This window comes from Pteropus alecto, unplaced genomic scaffold, assembly GCF_000325575.1.
Source record: "Pteropus alecto unplaced genomic scaffold, ASM32557v1 scaffold87, whole genome shotgun sequence".
NCBI classification, from domain to species: domain Eukaryota; kingdom Metazoa; phylum Chordata; class Mammalia; order Chiroptera; family Pteropodidae; genus Pteropus; species Pteropus alecto.
In genome coordinates, this window is record NW_006443225.1 from 12622175 (window position 1) to 12639129 (window position 16955).

The window sequence follows — 16955 nt, forward strand, 5'->3', positions numbered from 1 at the left end:
AACGCAGAATGATGCCAGAGCTGCAAGGACCCACAGTGCCCTGGGCCCCTCTGTCTGTCTGACTCCTACCTGTTCTTCAAGGCCCAACCAAGTTTAGCACCGGTCGCCCTCCCCACTGGTCTCTCTCTTCAGAATCCCTGTAAACTATGTAATTTGCAGGGGATTTTCACATGCACAAAAAAAACACACTTTTTCATCATGTGTCCCTGTCAATAAAAGGTTGTAAATATTTGCTCGCGGTGTAATTGCACTATAAATAACGTGTGTATAGCACTGGTCTCTCTCTCGCCGCTCACATCTGACATGTATCAGTAAACCCCATCGGTGCTACCATCACATCCCGCATGCAGCTCCTTCTCCTTAACTCGGCCCTGGTCCAAGCCACCACTGTCTCTCATCTGGAAAACTGCTCTCGGCCTCCCTCTGGAATCCCTGCCCTGCCTTCTATTTTCAACACGGCAGCCTGGAACGGTCCTCTAGAAACAGAAGCCTAGAAACGCCTTTGCTCACACCCTCCAGCGGCTTCTCATCTCACTCAGGAAAAGCCAGGGTCCTGTTCCATAGCCACAAGCACCTGCCCACACGCGGGACGCACCCCGTCATCTCTCTGCTTCATCTCCTGACCCTCCTCCAGCTCACTCCGCTCCGGTCACAACTGAACCGCGACCTCCACGACCTCCTCGCCCTCCCGCACTCCTCCAGGCACGTTCCCAGCTCGGGCGTTAGCGTTTGCTCTGTGTGTGTATGTGTGTATGTGTGTGTGTGTGCGTGTGTGCGCGTGCCCGCGCGTGCCTGAGCGCACTGAACACTCTTCCCCCGGAGAGCCACGTGGTCCCCACTCCCACCTCCTGCACGGCTGCTCCAACAGTGCCTTCTCCCGGAGGCCCCCCATTTCCCCCAGTCCTGCCCGCCCCGCCTCTGCTTTAGGCTCCTCCTTAGTATATGTCTCCACCTAACGCGCTGTATCATTTCCTTCACCCATCGTGTTTATCACCTGTCCTCCCCAACCAGGACGCAGCTCCCGAGAGCGGGGGGTCCTGGCCGGGGTGCTCGCTGCTGTGACCCAGCCCCGGGACTCGTCCCGTCATCACCCACCGACACGAACGACAGCAGACGTCAGCGGGGAGCTCTCCCTCCGCGCGCGCGGTCTCTTCAGATGCGAGCTAACGGTGGGAGATGTCAATCCACGCGGCCTTCAGGGAACCTCATAAATGTCACGTCTCGTGGCTGTGTTGCGTCAGACCTGATGACACCATCGCTGGGGAGCTGTACTGGGAGTCTAGGCTCGTCGATGAAATTGCAATATGAAAGAAGACCCAATCTGTTCTTCCTGCACCCCAAAAACTGTCTCGCACACTCCTGGGTCTTGCAAAACTCCCCTCTGAGACAAACCCGGCCACTCCATTCTCTGGAGCTCAAAGATGCCCTGCTCCTTACTTTTACTAGCTCTTCAAACATTTTTGGCTTATCGTTTGAAGTAACTCACCATTTTTGATGGCAGGGGCCATATCATATGCAGTACTGTGTAGTGGTTAAAGCACAGACGCCGGACTCCTGGGTTCAAATCTCTGCCTCAGCTCCTACTGCGTGACCACTAGCAAGTCGCTTTACCTGTCTGAGCCTGTTTCCTCAGCTGAGATGGTCAAAGCATTTCCTCATAAGGTTGCTAACAGGCCGTAAATGAGTTAATTCTTGTAAACCATGTGGAAAATCAGGTGCGTGGCGAGGGCTGTATAAGAATGTGCTTTATTGTTATTATCGAATATTCACTGATACACATAGCTTAGTTTGGATGTGGGAGGTCCGCCCTAACTACTTATGCGCCGATCACACATCTGTACAACCATGTCTTATTTTCCATATTCCGATGTTTTGACATTAGGAGACTTGCTGACCCCAAGGAGACCACCGCCCGCCAAACTCCAACCGATGGCGAGCAGCTCATCTGCAAGTGCGCTTTTCCAATACAAACCACCCAGTCCCGAGCCCATGCCCGGCCACCTCTTTTATTGGCCTCACACCCCAGCCATTATCCACCGGCCCTGGGTACCCGATAACGAGTGACAGCCCCACGACCCAGAGCCAGCTGAAGTCATTCAAACTAGCCAGTTGTAAACTGCCCACCCCGCCTCACCCACTCCCTCCTGGGGGGAGCACGGGACAGGCTCCCGCCACCCCAGCGGCCTGCCATGTCACCAACTACCTTTTCCATGGCGATCACCTTCTAATCTGTTGGCCTCCCCAAACTCAGACCTTCTGTCGACTCACTCTATTTTAGTAGAATATCATGGTCAACAGAATGGCGATGTCCCTTATCCCTACGCCGCACCTCTGGCTTCTCCTGTCTGCATGGACTTCCTCCCTACCTTGGCAAGACATACGGGCTCCCGTCCCCAGCTCATTAGTCACAGGCTTAGGTACTAAGCCACCGGAAGTCATCTCACTCTTCCTCTCTGACTTTGCTATCACTTCACTGCTCATCTCACATTTCTGTCCTCACCTGACCTCTAGCCCTGACCCCGCGGCCTTGGCCATTCCTTCTCTCCTGACGGTGTCTCCACATCCTCTTGCCCAGTCCGTGTGTTGATGTCTGTCACTAACACCCCCTCAGGCTTCACCCGTCCCCAGAGTGTCTACTCTCTATGTGCTGGCTGCGTGGTCACTTCTCATCCCTTTTTTCCAGAACATCCTCCATATCACTTGACCTATAGCTCGCTCGCTCGACGTGTGCTTTACTCCCCATCTTTCGAAAGCCCAGCTCTTTCACGAGGCTTCCTCTGACCAACAGGACACAAAACCACGGTAGCAGGTTGTATACCGTTGCTACACACCATTCATCAGCGTTTTTATCTTTCCAGCTCGGCTAGGTGCTCTTTAAGCAACATGAACTAAATCTCCCCCAAGACCCGCAACGCACGGCTGTCCGTACCGGAGGCACTGGAGTCAGCACAGCATGGTTCTCCCGCCAGTTAAGGATGGAAGGGAGGCACCCTTCTGCCCAGGTCCCAAGTCTCACTTTGCACATGGTGCATGTGATTAGGTGGACTCTCAGATTGCTGTGTCACGTGATCCAGTAACAAGAAAGTGTGAGTTCCAAATCCGAGGTCTGTGATGAATAAGCACTAACTCTAAGACAAGCCAGGTACAGAGCGAGACAGACAAGCCAGAGGGCTCTTCATTCAGCTCTGGCCTGGCCTGCGGAGGGTCCACGGGTAGACCTTCCGATGGCTACTCGAGAGAGAAGGCATAACTTCACCCTGCAATGCTCACCTGCACCTATTCCAGCCCTCATCAAGGCTGCCACCTCCAGTCCCAGCGGCGTCCAAAGACGCTCCTCCTTCCTCATCACAAAAGCCAGTATGGCCGCACTGGGGATTATCTCAAATGGGGTCGTTCCGCGGGGTTAGCTGCAACCCGGGGAACAGCTCCCGGAACTCTCCCAGCTACGGTGGATAACTCGACCTGCCTCTCACACAAAATGACTCAGGAACTCCTACCAGTGATCACTCAGCCAGTGATCACGAGCCTCGCTTGGCCTGGGAAACCGAGGGCCCCAATCCAAACCCTTAGAGATCCTAGATGCACATGGGGCCACAAGTCACCGCCTTCTTCCAGACTGCTGCTCAAAGATCACTTCCCAGAAAAGCCATCGCTCATCCTGTCCTGCTGTGGTTTTCATTATGGCACACACCGCCATACACGACATTTTTCATCTGCTTATGATCTGTCTCACCCACTGGAATGCCAGTCCCATCAGAACAAGGGCCGTTTTTTTCACCGATGACTTCCCCACGCCTAGGCAGTGCCACAAGCACTAATGAATGTCGTCAACTCGAGAAGAGATGAAGACACAGGCTGCCCATCTTGACTGGAGGCACAAAAGCAGTGGATTCATTCTCACAGTATAGCGCCTTGAACAGCCGTCCACTGGCTCCTGCTCCCTAGACCCCTGGGGCTGCCCTGTCCTTGCGAGCCATCTCTATCCTCCTTCCCCATAGAGCCCTTGGTCTGACAGCACGAGTGTCCATGGTTTGCAGCCACAGAGCCTCGACTCTTATCCCGGCCCACTGCAGGCCTGACCTCCACCTCTGCCAGGCTCCCCAGAGGCCACCGCCCTCCCCGGCTGACTTTCCAGAGCTCTCAGAGCCTCTCTGGAAGTGGCCTGGATTTGCTGGGCCCTCACTTGAACTTGGTCTCTAATTTATCTGACTCTGCTTCCATGTCGTTCCCCGCCTCCTATTGCTCGCTGCTCACAGTCAACCGCTTTCTTGCATGCCCTCTGGCACAGGACCCACTTCCTCAGCTGCCTGCGTGGCAGGGGATGCTGCTGGGGACTGGTGCTGACAGGGTGGAGGTTACAGTATGATGTAGGCTCAGTCCCAGGACCTGGGATTGCACTCAGGACTGTCGCACAGGGAAACATCGTGCAAACAGGCCTACGGTCCTCAGCTAACTATGAAACCCAATCTGGGACATAGTGAGCGGGGGTCGGTCATCCCTGTGAATATGTTTGGTGGCACAGCTACTGCAGAGTATAAGAGGACATGAAAAGCAATCCACACTTCACTGCAATACACAGCAGTGATACCAACTCACATTTAACTTGCACAATTTTTTGAAAATTAGCCCAGGTACTTCAGAGCATCATATTTAAAGAAATTTTCCCTCGCTCACTCCTTCCACTCACAAGCACAGGCAGATAAGAGACCTTTGATCTCGGTTATTTTGAGCAGCAATTTTTTTTCCTTTAAGTGATTCAGTTATTTTGACGCAGGCCTGACAGCCAAAGAAGAGCTGTCACAGCCATCAGAGAACAGTCTATCGCTTTGCTAAAACATCCAGAGAGCATCTTAGGTCACGAATGAGAAGGGAAAAGGGTTTAAGCAGATTCTAAGTCTGTTTCCTCACCACCATAATGAGCAATAGTTGGCTTAAATTCACCATCTCCCTTTAGAAATATTTTCAAAGTAATACATATCCTAAAAGGGAGCACGCACATACATATGGGAACAGCCAGTTTCACTTACCATTTGGGGCATGGGAAAGAAGTGTTTAATGTGTTGTGGCTTTAAGATGTCATATTAGCCACCTGTGAGTGACTGTCATCTAGCTTGTCGATTACCGCTACAGTTTTATAATTGGTACAAGCTTTTGGAATTTACTATGACATTTATCACTGCGTTTTATATATATATATAGAAATACAATAAAAATAATAGTGATTAACTACATTTTGAGACATGATGCAAGTATTAATTTTAACGTTTACAAAGAGTTTTAATACCTTAGAAGAGAATTATTTTTAAAATTTAAGTGAAAATGAAGGATACAAAATTTTGTTGATAGTATGATCACATTATGTCAAAAAACATACACTTGAAAAAAGACTATCATCTACAGCCATGCTACCCTGAACAAGCCTGATCCCGTCTGATCTCGGAAGCTAAGCAGGGTAGGGCCTGGTTAGTATTTGGAAGGGAGACCACCTAGGAAGACCAAGTGCTGTAGATGTAAAAAATAAAAATAAAAAATAAGGGATTGTAAGCTGACAAGGTCCTTGCAATCTGTGAGGTCAATCAAGGGTTACCTCACCTAAAAAAAGAAAAATACTATCAACAAAAACCTACTAGAACTAATAAGTGAGTTTAGCAAGGTTGCAGGATACAAGTTCAATATTTTAAAAATCTATTATATTTCTATATACTTGCAACAATCAGAAATTAAAATACCATTAAAAACAGTATCAAAAAATATAAAAACCTTAGAGATAAATCTGACTATGTACAATATCTATACACTAAAAATTACAAAACATTGCTGAAATAAAGATCTAAATAAATAGCAAGAGATGTCTTGTTTGTGGGTCAAAAAAATATATTGTTAAAATGTCAATTCTCCCAAAATCAATCTATAAATTCAATGAAATTTCAATCAAAATCTCAGCAGGTTTTATTGTAGGAATTAGCAGAGTGATTCTAACATTCATATGGAAATGTAAAGGTCACCGAATAGCCAAAAACATTTTGAAAAAGAAGTATAGCATTGGAGAACTAACACTATCTGATTTTAAGACTTATTCTAAAGATACTAAAATCAAGACATTTTAGTACTGGCTTAATATAGGCAAATAGATCAATGGAATAGAAAAGAAACTCCAGAAACAGACCCATACAGCTATCTGGACAACTGACTTTTGACAAATGTATACAGGCAATTCAATTAAAAAAAGATAGTCTTTTCAACGAATGGTGCTAAAACCATTAGATATCCATATGTAAAAATTAACTCAAAATAGATCAGAGACCTAAATGTAAAACCTAATACTATAAAACTTCTGGGAGAAAACATTAGGAAAAATATTTTTCAATAGATACTTTACCAAAGAAAATATATGGATGGTAAATATGCACATGAAAGATGTTCAATTTCACTAGTCATTAGGGAAGTGAAAAATTAAAACCACAATTAGATGCCACTAAACTCCTAGTCAAATGGTTAAAATTAAAAAAGACTAACTATACCAAGTATTGGCAAGAATGTGAAGCAACTAGAATTTTCATACACTGCTGATAGAATGTAAAATGTTACAGCCACTCTGAAAAACAGTTTGCTAGCGTCTTAAGGAGTTAAACATAACTATCGTTTGATTCAACCATTTCACTCCTAGATATTTTCACAAGAGAAATGAAAGCATATGTCCGTACAAAGAGTTATATACAAATATTCAGAGCAGCTTTATCTGTAGTATCCCCACACCGGAAATAGCCAAAAAGTCTATCAAGAGGTAAATGGATAAACAAATTGTAGGATATTATATAGTGGAATACTTTTTAGCAACAAAAAGGAATGAACTGTTGATATACACTAAAACACGGATAAGTCTCAAAATAATTATGCTGAGGGAAAGAAAGCAGACAGAAAAGAATACATACTGTATGATTCAATTTTTAAAATTCCAGAAAATACTAACTCATCTAAAGTAATAGAAAATAGTCTGTGGTTACCTGGAGGTGGGTATGGAGGGAGGAGGACCAGCATGGGGGAGGGATGACAAAGATGCTCAAGGAAACTTTTGGCAATGCTGGAAATGCTCGATCTTGATTGTGATGAAGGTTTCATGGGTGTAGACATGATTCAAATTTTATCAAATTATATAATTGAATTATGTGCAGTTTATTTTATGTCAATTATACCTCAAAAGCACCAGTGTTCCAAAAGTGGATTCTAGTGACAGTTGCACAATTCTATAAATCTACTAAAAGTCACTGAATTACACACTTTGAATGGGTGAATTTTATGGTATGTAAATTATGCCTCAAAAAAGTCATTAAAATAAACGAACAGAAAGACCAGAAGGTAACACACCACGTATTAAAAGTTGTTGGCTCAGGTAGTGAAATTACAATGGATTTGGGTTTTGGGGGTTTTTTTTGGTATTTTCTTTATAACATTCCATATTTTTAGCTTTTTCTAATTGAATACGAATTTTAATAAAGAAAAAATTAATATATCTTCTGAAATTAGTATGTTAATCTCTTTCAACTACGAATACTTCATCAAACGTATCATCTTTGTGTGAACTGAAATATGTTTTTTATAACATGAAGGCAGCCTTTACAGGTTAATGGGCTTGTTTTATTTGTTCTTATATCTACAGCACCTCTTAAAAGGGCACCTAATACCCAGCAACTCCCTAGTGAATGAGCATACAGTATCTGTAATGCAATCCTTCCATTTTTCTTAAGATAGATCTGCTCAATACTACATGATGACTTCTCTCAGGCTAAATTATGATAATAAATTAAAGGTCGGCAAACTACCAACCAGATTCGGTAAATAAAGTTTTATTGGAACACAGCCATATGCATTCATTTACATACTGTGTGTGATTACTTGCACACCAAGGAATATTTGTATACAAAAGAAATTCATTTGTAAAGTCCATTCTTCCAGAGTTGGCAGTTTCTCGTAGATTCAATTTATAAGAGTATAAACTTCAAGTAATATTTTAGTTGAACCGTAATTCACTGTACATGGTATCATAGCTATCGATATTGTTTATCAATGATCTTCCAGAAACCATAATAGGAACTTGACATCTTTTGTGCCATTCAACATAATGGCTTTATGGAAAAAGAATAGTATCCTTCCCAATTTACAGATGAGAAAGCTGAGTCCCTGAGAAGTTAGCAGACCAGCAATTACCAGTAAGTAGTAGAGCCAAAATTAGAACTTGGCTTGATCTGAAAGCAAAGCCTATCATCCTCTTTCCATTTACAGAAACATGTCTCTAAAATACAAAAAGCAACAAAAGTTTAATAATAAGAAGCATATAGGTCTCTAATACTGAAAAAAATTAATCCCATAAGAGCTGAAAATTTCAAAATATTTTTAGAACCATTAGTAACGAGAGTCTTAAAAACATTCTAAATGAAAAAGAAGCTCATTATTTAGATTTTCATCTCGTTTCATCACTAATTGGCCGCCATAAGGATGGCAGAGAAATGTACATTATCTGAAAAAGACATTCCAAATATGTTGTGTGACATTTATTTCAATATGGTGAAGACCCAGAAGAGTGCACCAGCTGTTAAGAGAAGATTAAATTTACCTCCTGGGAAGAGTAAGTCCCTGCCAGGAAAGACCTTCCAGGTAAACAGGCGTAGGCATGGCACAACTCCAGTTCGTTTTCCAGATACTCGAAGAAGCATGATTCTCATAAGAAAGAGGCAAGTCTGGAGTAACACTCAAGCACAAGTGGAATAATGTCGTGTGCAAATGTCCCTACACACACTGGCATCACTATGGCCTTGTCTTGAATTTTACAGTCAAGCGATATAAACTTTTTAGGACACCTCTAATCTTACCCCTTCTTGTCTCTTCACTCCACTGGAATTGGGTCTAGTACAGTAAGACTGCTTACCCTGGGGCTCACTGCAAAGCTTATTCTTGATTCAGAGACGTGTTAGTAGTCAAAGTCACTGACAGGAGAACTATTACAAAAAATAACACTGGGCATTTATTATATATAAGATACAGTGCTAAATGCCTTTATATGTATTTTCTCACTTAATCTTCGCAACAACCTTACGAGGTAGGTACTATTGTCCTAATTTAAGGCATTTTCTTTTGTAACCACCCCATGGATGAAAGAAGAGAATCAATTCATCTGAATTCAAAACAGCTAATCTCTGACTCTTTGGTATCTAACAATAACAAAGATAATTTGTAAATACGAGCAGTTTTACTAAGTTAATATGCCTAAACATTTTGTGTTTCTTTTATCACGCAACATTTCAACTCACAGTGGTAGGATAAATTCTCATTTGGAAAGCTAGCCTATCTATAGTCAACTTTCATGAGAAGGAACTATGGCAAATGAACAATCTAATATCAGGCATTTTGTTTTAAATAAAAAGTAATGCTCAATGTCCCAGGAGCAGTTAGGATTCAGCTCAGTAGGTGAGTGGCTCCTGAGAGCACTGGCTTCAGCATCAGATGTCCGTGACCATCAGGGACTGGCTCCGTGATCGTAGACAAAACACTTAATCCCGCTGGACGGGCTTTCTCCTCTATAAATAGGGGCTATAATTTATCTACTTCCAAGAGTTATTGAGGGAACAAATGAGATAATGCACTTAAAACCTTTAACGCTTACTAAGTGCTCAGTCAATGTCAGCTATAACAATTATCATTATTACTCCTATTATTATATCTAACTTGATAGTTAAAATTATGATTCTGAGACAAAAACAGGACTTTAAAGTATCTTCAGAGCCACGAAAGGCTGATGTTATATATTCCGTAACATTTTAGTGTTAGTGCATATTTGCATCCGAAGTCTTCAAATATGGAATTCATATAGCTAGTTATTAGATAATCGGAATATTCCAACTCCCAGAACACCCTGTTCCCTAATCATTTATCAGTCAGTAGTCACTTGTTGAAATTATACTGTACAAAATACCTGGTGTTAAATATTACAAGTGATATATATATATAATCTAAAAAACAAAATGAACAAATAAATAAAACATAAGCAAATTTATAGAGACAGAGAACAAACTGATGGTTGCCAGATGGGAGGGGGGTTGGGGGACTGGATGAAAAAGGTGAAGAAATAAAGAAATACAAATTGGCAGTTACAAAACGGTCACAGGGTTGTAAAGTACAGCATAGAGAATATAGTCAATAATATTGTAATAATTATGTATGGTGACAGGTGGGTACTAGACTTATGAGGGGAATTACTTCATAGATTATATAAATGTCCAACCACTATGCTATACACCTGAAACTAATATAACATTAAATGTCAACTGTAATTTTTAAAAAATGTTTTCAAATGTTATGAGTGATAAAAAGGGCCATGTCCCTTCCTATAAAGAGTTTGTGGCGAACTCTTTATTGAGGACTAAAACACACAAGAAAAGATCATTGCCAACATGACACATTCTAGGATAAGCGCAAAATAGTGGTTCCAATAAGAATTTTAAAAGACTTAAGGAGAGAAAGAACTGGGAGAAGAAAACATACTTTTAAGTGCCTCTTCTGTGCTTTTTAAACACGATCGTTGACCCTCCCAACAAAATATCTGAATAAGTTTAATGAGTTCCCACTTTACAGGAGGATTCTGACCTTTGAAATGCTCAAGTCACAAAACTAGTAAGCTGCAGAGTCAAGACCAATTCCATCTGACTCGAGTCCAAACATTTCCACTACACCACGTGGCCTCCGGAGTGATTTCAATGAAGCCTCAAATGAAATCTCGCTTTACACAACAAATACCAAAATCAAACCATAAAATTATCAAACCATTGTTAGCGTTCTCCCAGTAGAAAGATATTAATTTATGCAACAGCCAAATAATACCTAAGAAATCTCAACGCTAAGTCCTAATCTTTAAAAAGAAAATCCTGAATTGTCATAAGAACTATTATAAGTTTCAGAGCAAAGTTATCTTAGAGATGTTTTCATGAATTTACTACGTTCGATTTTCACATTTACTCACAGTTCTCAAGGACATTTCTAGATTAATCTCATCGCTTACAGAACATTAATTCGGAGACCCAACTAGAGAGAGGTAATATAGCTATTATGTAATATTAATCATTCAAAATGGGAAGTTAATATACTTCTAAAAATACCAAAGAAACTAGTATATAAAAATGTCAATTTTAATCATCAAAAATTGCTTGGCGTTCTGTCTGATTCTCTAATAAGAGTTCTGCATTTTGTAGCAGAGGCAGCCTGAATAAATAACATCATTTGATATGGGGCAACTCTTTTTTATATTTTGGCTCATTCTCAATGATACAGATTTCTCAATATCTTTTAAACCCCATGATTCATCCAATCCCCTCAGTTTTCAACTACTTTCAGGAAGTTTCACCAATAGGCATATACGGTGAGGGGGGAAAAAACCAGACACTTACTAAGAGCATATTTGGAAATAAGAATTCTAAGCTGTGTCTCCCAGGCATCAGTGCTTAAACTACAACATTTAATGAATATTATGCACCATGTTTTCATAAGTGTCAAACATCTTTGCAACTTGGCTAATGGAGTTTCGGTAATGCTATTATTGATCAGTGAGAAACCTTAGAAACAATCAATTATTGATTCCACTCAAGAAAGTAAACTTTTCATGATCTAGCAAACACATAAACATACACACACACACACACACGATTCCACTCAAGAAAGTAAACTTTTCATGATCTAGCAAACACATATACACCACCCCCCCCCCAGAGAAATGGAAAGCTAAAGCATATATCTGATAATCTGGAACCCCTCAAATAATGATCTTAACCTAAAAGTATCTAGATAATCGAGGGAGAATGATGTTTGTGTCAAATATTTGGCGAAAGATCTAAATTAATGAGTACTTGGATTACTTAAACAGTCTAAAAGATTTTAAATAAAAGGCTTGACAATCTCAACAAAATGACTACTACTCTGTCCAAGAAAACAGTAAATAGTTAAGGATCCATTTCTTTGACAGTATGATTTTGGAAGTGAGAGAAAAGTTTCATTGAAAATGTTTGTGCATTGAATTTGCAAAGCTGCCTCCCATAGGAGAAGGTGTGAAACCCCTTCATGACCCAGGGCCAAGCAGTCTCCACCAAGGGTTTGCCTCATCTCTTCCCCACTAATGCAGCCAGACCCCCACACTGACACCCAAAGCAGGAAATCAGGAAGCTTCCATCGTTTCAACTCATGGCATCAAGCGCTACCACACATGCCCGTAACTTTACTCTCTCTGACTTCTGATACATTTCTGACAAATCAAAATTCAGACCTACCCATGCCCTAAACTGACATCATTTTCCCCCACTGGAATTTGTGATGGTTAATGCTACATGTCAACTTGACTGGACTAAGTGATGCCCAGATCGCTGGTGAAGCATTATGTCTGGGTGTGTCTGTGAGGGTCTTTTCAGGAGATTAGCATTTGAGTCAGTAGAATAAAGAGATCACCCTCACCAGTGTAGGTGGCATCATCCAACCAATGAGGGCCAAAAAGAATAAAAGGCAGAGGAACGGTGAATTTTTTCTCTCCCCTGTCTTGAGCTGGGATGTCCATCTTCTCCTGCCTTCGGACATCAGAGTTCTTGGTTCTTGGGTCTTTGGATTCCAGGACTTACACCAGGAGCCCTCCCCACCCCCAGATCTCAGGCTTTCATTCTGAAACTGAATTATGCCACTGGCTTTCCTGGTTCTCCAGCTTGCAAATGGCAGGCTGTGGGAGTTCCGGCCTCCATAACTGTGTAAGTCAATTCTTGTATTGAATCTCCTTATAAACAAATACATTAAATTTTTATTTATTTATATATAAATCCATATTTATACAATATTGTATATATGCAATTGGCTCTGTTTTTCTGGAAAGCCCTACCACAGATTTGCTTCAAATATCTACCTTCTTTATGTCACGTGCGTATCATGATTGAGTCGTATCCACCACTGACCTGAAAGAAGCCATTATCTTCACAGACAGCCCTACTCATCGGAATCTGCATTTGCTTATGTGCTACTATAATTAATCAACGTTGCCCATGTGGGATAATAACGTGCATTCAGGTCCACAATCCCTCGGCCCAAACTCGAGGTTGGATGTGTCTTGGAATTTTATAAGTTGAAAAGGTATACTATGACATTGTATACTATGTAACTCCCCCAGTGGAGTCTGGAATGGTGCTCCAAAATCAAGCATGCTATTATTTCTGCAACAAAATGAATAAATATTCACACTAAGTATGATTTAAAAACCAACCCATCATACCAAGCCAGGTTTTGCCATGAAATAAGTCGCAAAACTAACTTTTGCATTTTAAAGTTTTTCATAGAACATAAAAGTAATAGTAGAGGAATAATAGCAGTAGAAAATGTTTGCAATGGTTATTATGAGAACAGGTGCCAGGCACCAGCTATGCATCCTCATTAGAGTTTTTATTCAACCGATTAAAAAATACCCTCCTAAATTAAGGATTAAGCCCAAATTATGATTAGCCCTTTACTTGACTGGCCCTCTCTCTTTGCACATTACTTCTATCTCTCTTTGATCATAGGATTTTAATATCCTTAAAGGTCTACATAGTAGATAGATTTAAATTTTAAAAAAAGAAACAATTTCACATTATTTCAGGGGATTTAGACACACGGGATCAATCCTTAGGGTATTTACTAGTTCAGCTCCTTTGACCAAAATTATATGTTTATAATCATCCCTTTAGGACAGCTTTGCATCTTTTAATGAATTTCTGTATGCTCATCCCAGAATTCTGAAATTTGTGCTTATTCTGAGTACCACTACAAGGAAACACTTGATTAAAAAAAATAAAAGTCTGTGAAAATGCTCAAAGCGTTCATATTGAATTGGACAGTAGTTTACTGAGTCCAGAACCAGCATACAGAGACCTATGTAAATCTCATTATCTGTCCTGGGCCACAGCCACCATAAGCAGCTTAAGGGATCCCGTCTCCTCACCATTTACCCTAATAATTTGGATTAGTTCTCATCCCAACGCTGCCAGCGCAGCTTGAAAATTGCCAGCCTACATCGTATCTTGTGGGATTTTTATAAACATGATACTCCAAGAGTCACAAACACTGCGGTATATGAGACTAGGGTGATGGTGATAACAATCCAGTGAACAGTTCACTCTCACAATGCTGGCATATACTGATTATGCATGTAATTATCGTCTTTAACATTCATTTAGTTCAAACGATGAGTCGGATACTGTAACAATATAATGTATGATCACTTTATTCCTCAATAAATGCTTCCCTGCTATGCACCTTAATTATGAAACAAAGGCGGTTTTCCAACTAAAATCTTCATCTTAGTACAGTCTGAAATTATCTTCTCACGAATACAGACGTCTTTGCTGTAGTAAGTGTCTTAGTTAGCCTCCCCAAAAAGCAGATCCCAAGACGAGGATTCGACCGCAACTGGTCTAGGATGATTCTGGAATACACGCAGACTGAATTTGGGGATACTACATAGTGCTGGTTCATCGAAATACTGTCTGTCTCTGAAATATCCTCAAACATATATATTTATTTGTATACATCTAATAATCTATTTCAGTTTTCTTTGTGTGTGTGTATCCATCCCCCAAGAAACGTGTTTTGTTTTCAAGCATCCAAAATTGGCCTGAGACAACCCTTCTTGTGCTTCTTGGCCAGTGAGGCTGAGCTACCATATAGCACGGTCATCCTCAGGCAAGGACTGCAGTGAACACGTCTACACAGCCGTTGGCTTCTCTTTTGTCCATTTAGTTTGTGTTCTGTGAACAATTCTGACCAGTTCTGTCCAACGAAAGTGTGCAAGTAATGGTTCTGGACATGTAACAAAACAACACAACACACACAAAAAAAGTAGAAGGAGAATCAGCATGGATGTTAAAAGGCAAGTGTGTTTTCTCTCTTAGCGGGTCATCAAGGGCACGGTCAAGGACACCGAGGGCGAAGACCAGCAGGCAGGTGGCCTCGTGAAGGACGCCCTCTAATATTCTGATATCATAAACATAACTACAACTCAGGAAGACTCATCGACAGCTGAGAAAGTGGAAACTGGAAGAAATAAAGCCAGAGATAGTCATCTGAAGAGAACAGAGAGCCACTGCCAAGACTGCCATTACACTACAGTGCGCTCCCTTCAAATTTACGAACATCGTTTAAAAAAAGAAAAACAAGAAAAAGAGCAAAGCGCTGGGATTTCCCTATTCCGCAGGCCATCAAATGGCCCGGAGCTGAGGCTTCCTATTCCTGCCCCTCAGTCCCCACTCTCCAAAGCTTCTCTGATCACATCTACTGCTCTCTCGTTCCTTACCGGCCGGGCTCCCATCACCATCTGGGAGGGGCCGGCCCTAGGCGTTCTGGGGTAACTTTCAAGGAAGCAGAGAAGCAGACATTGGAGACAAGGATGCACACATAGCCACCTAGCATTATCACTCTGCAGGAAGGGAGAAACGGAGTGTGAAATCTCTACAACGCTAGGATGGCAGCAGTCACAGTAAAATGGGTAGGTGCTGTAAATCCAAAACGAGGCTCTACCGAGTCAGGAGATGTATTAGTTAGCGCAGGCTGCTGTAACAAAATACTACAGACTGGGTGGCTTAATCATAAGAAATTTATTTTTTCATGGTTCTGGAGACTAAAAATCCAAGGTCAAGGCACCGACAGGTTGGCTCCTGGTGAGACCTCTCTTGTGGCTAGCAGATGGCCACCTTCTCTCTGCGTCTTCACATGGTCTTCCCTCTATGCGCATGTAGGGAGAGAGAGTGCTCATGTCACTTCCTCCTCTCATAAGAATACGATTCCTACGGAATTAGGGTCCTACCTTTTTTATCTCATTTAACCTTAATTATCTCCTTAAAGACCCTGTCTCCAAATACAGTCACACTGGGGCTTGAGCGTCACTGGTCACATTGGGGGACATAGTTCAGCCCATAACTGGAAGCAAGAGCTTTTTTAAAAATCATCTTGTCATTAAATTACAATCATTAAAAATCGTGCTTTGTTTGTCCAAAAAATATATATAAATTCATGACAAACATTCAATATTGAAAAATATCTAAGTAATTTTCCCCTCCTTCCAAGTCTACAATGCTGCTTTGCATTTTTTTTCGTTTGAAACACGTTGAGCGCACACCACATGACGAGGACTGTATTAGGTACCGGGATCCTGGAGATGATCGAGAAGCAGTACCTTCCCTCCAGGAGCTCACGTATCAGTGGGACAGCATCTGGGTCTTAAGCAACAGAAGCATTTGCTCCCGGTCACTGAGATTTGACTAGTCGGAGTTTTTTTCATAAAAAAAAAAAAAATCCTATACTCAACAACTTAATGGCCTTTTTTAATCAGTGAATTACAGAAAGCTTGCTTTGAGAGATATTCAAGCAAATATTAATCTGACCATTAAAAGAAGCGCAGACTATGAGGATAAACAATATCATAAATGGTAAAGTCAAAAAGGAAAATATCTGAATTGAAATTGTCTTTTTTTTTAATAAAAGAAGGCTTTTTATCCTAGCATCTATTTATATTAAATATTAAAGAAATGAATTCATCAATCGATATCTTTTATATCATCCATCTTCTGCAGGACACTGGGTGATAGAAAATGCAAGCACCCTCAGAAATACTACCATTTAGTGGGAGAGAGAAGCACACAAAGTGTTAAAAGACAGAGATTAATATCATTTCAATACAAAAAAATCACAAGCCAGTGTGTGATTAATTGCCAAGGAACAGAGCAGTGCCACTGCAATTTACAAAGGCCAAAATGAGAACACTTTAGACAAGGATATATTTAAGCAAGATCTTCAAGGATGAGTAAAATTTGAACGTAAACGGGGCAGGAGGGTGGAGGCACCCATGTTCAAAGATACAGTAGAAAAAGACAATAAACAAGGTAGAGAGTGGACTATTTGGGAGAGCA

The 16955-nt window shown here is 41.5% G+C and overlaps 1 protein-coding gene and 1 pseudogene across 1 annotated transcript in view; one reads left to right on the forward strand and one right to left on the reverse strand.

Annotated features, from left to right (window-relative positions):
• The window catches only part of SLCO5A1 (solute carrier organic anion transporter family member 5A1), a 104943-nt gene that overhangs the window by 60886 nt on the left and 27102 nt on the right, over positions 1-16955 (reverse strand). The window lies entirely within an intron of this gene.
• LOC112472754 lies at positions 5393-5511 on the forward strand (annotated as a pseudogene).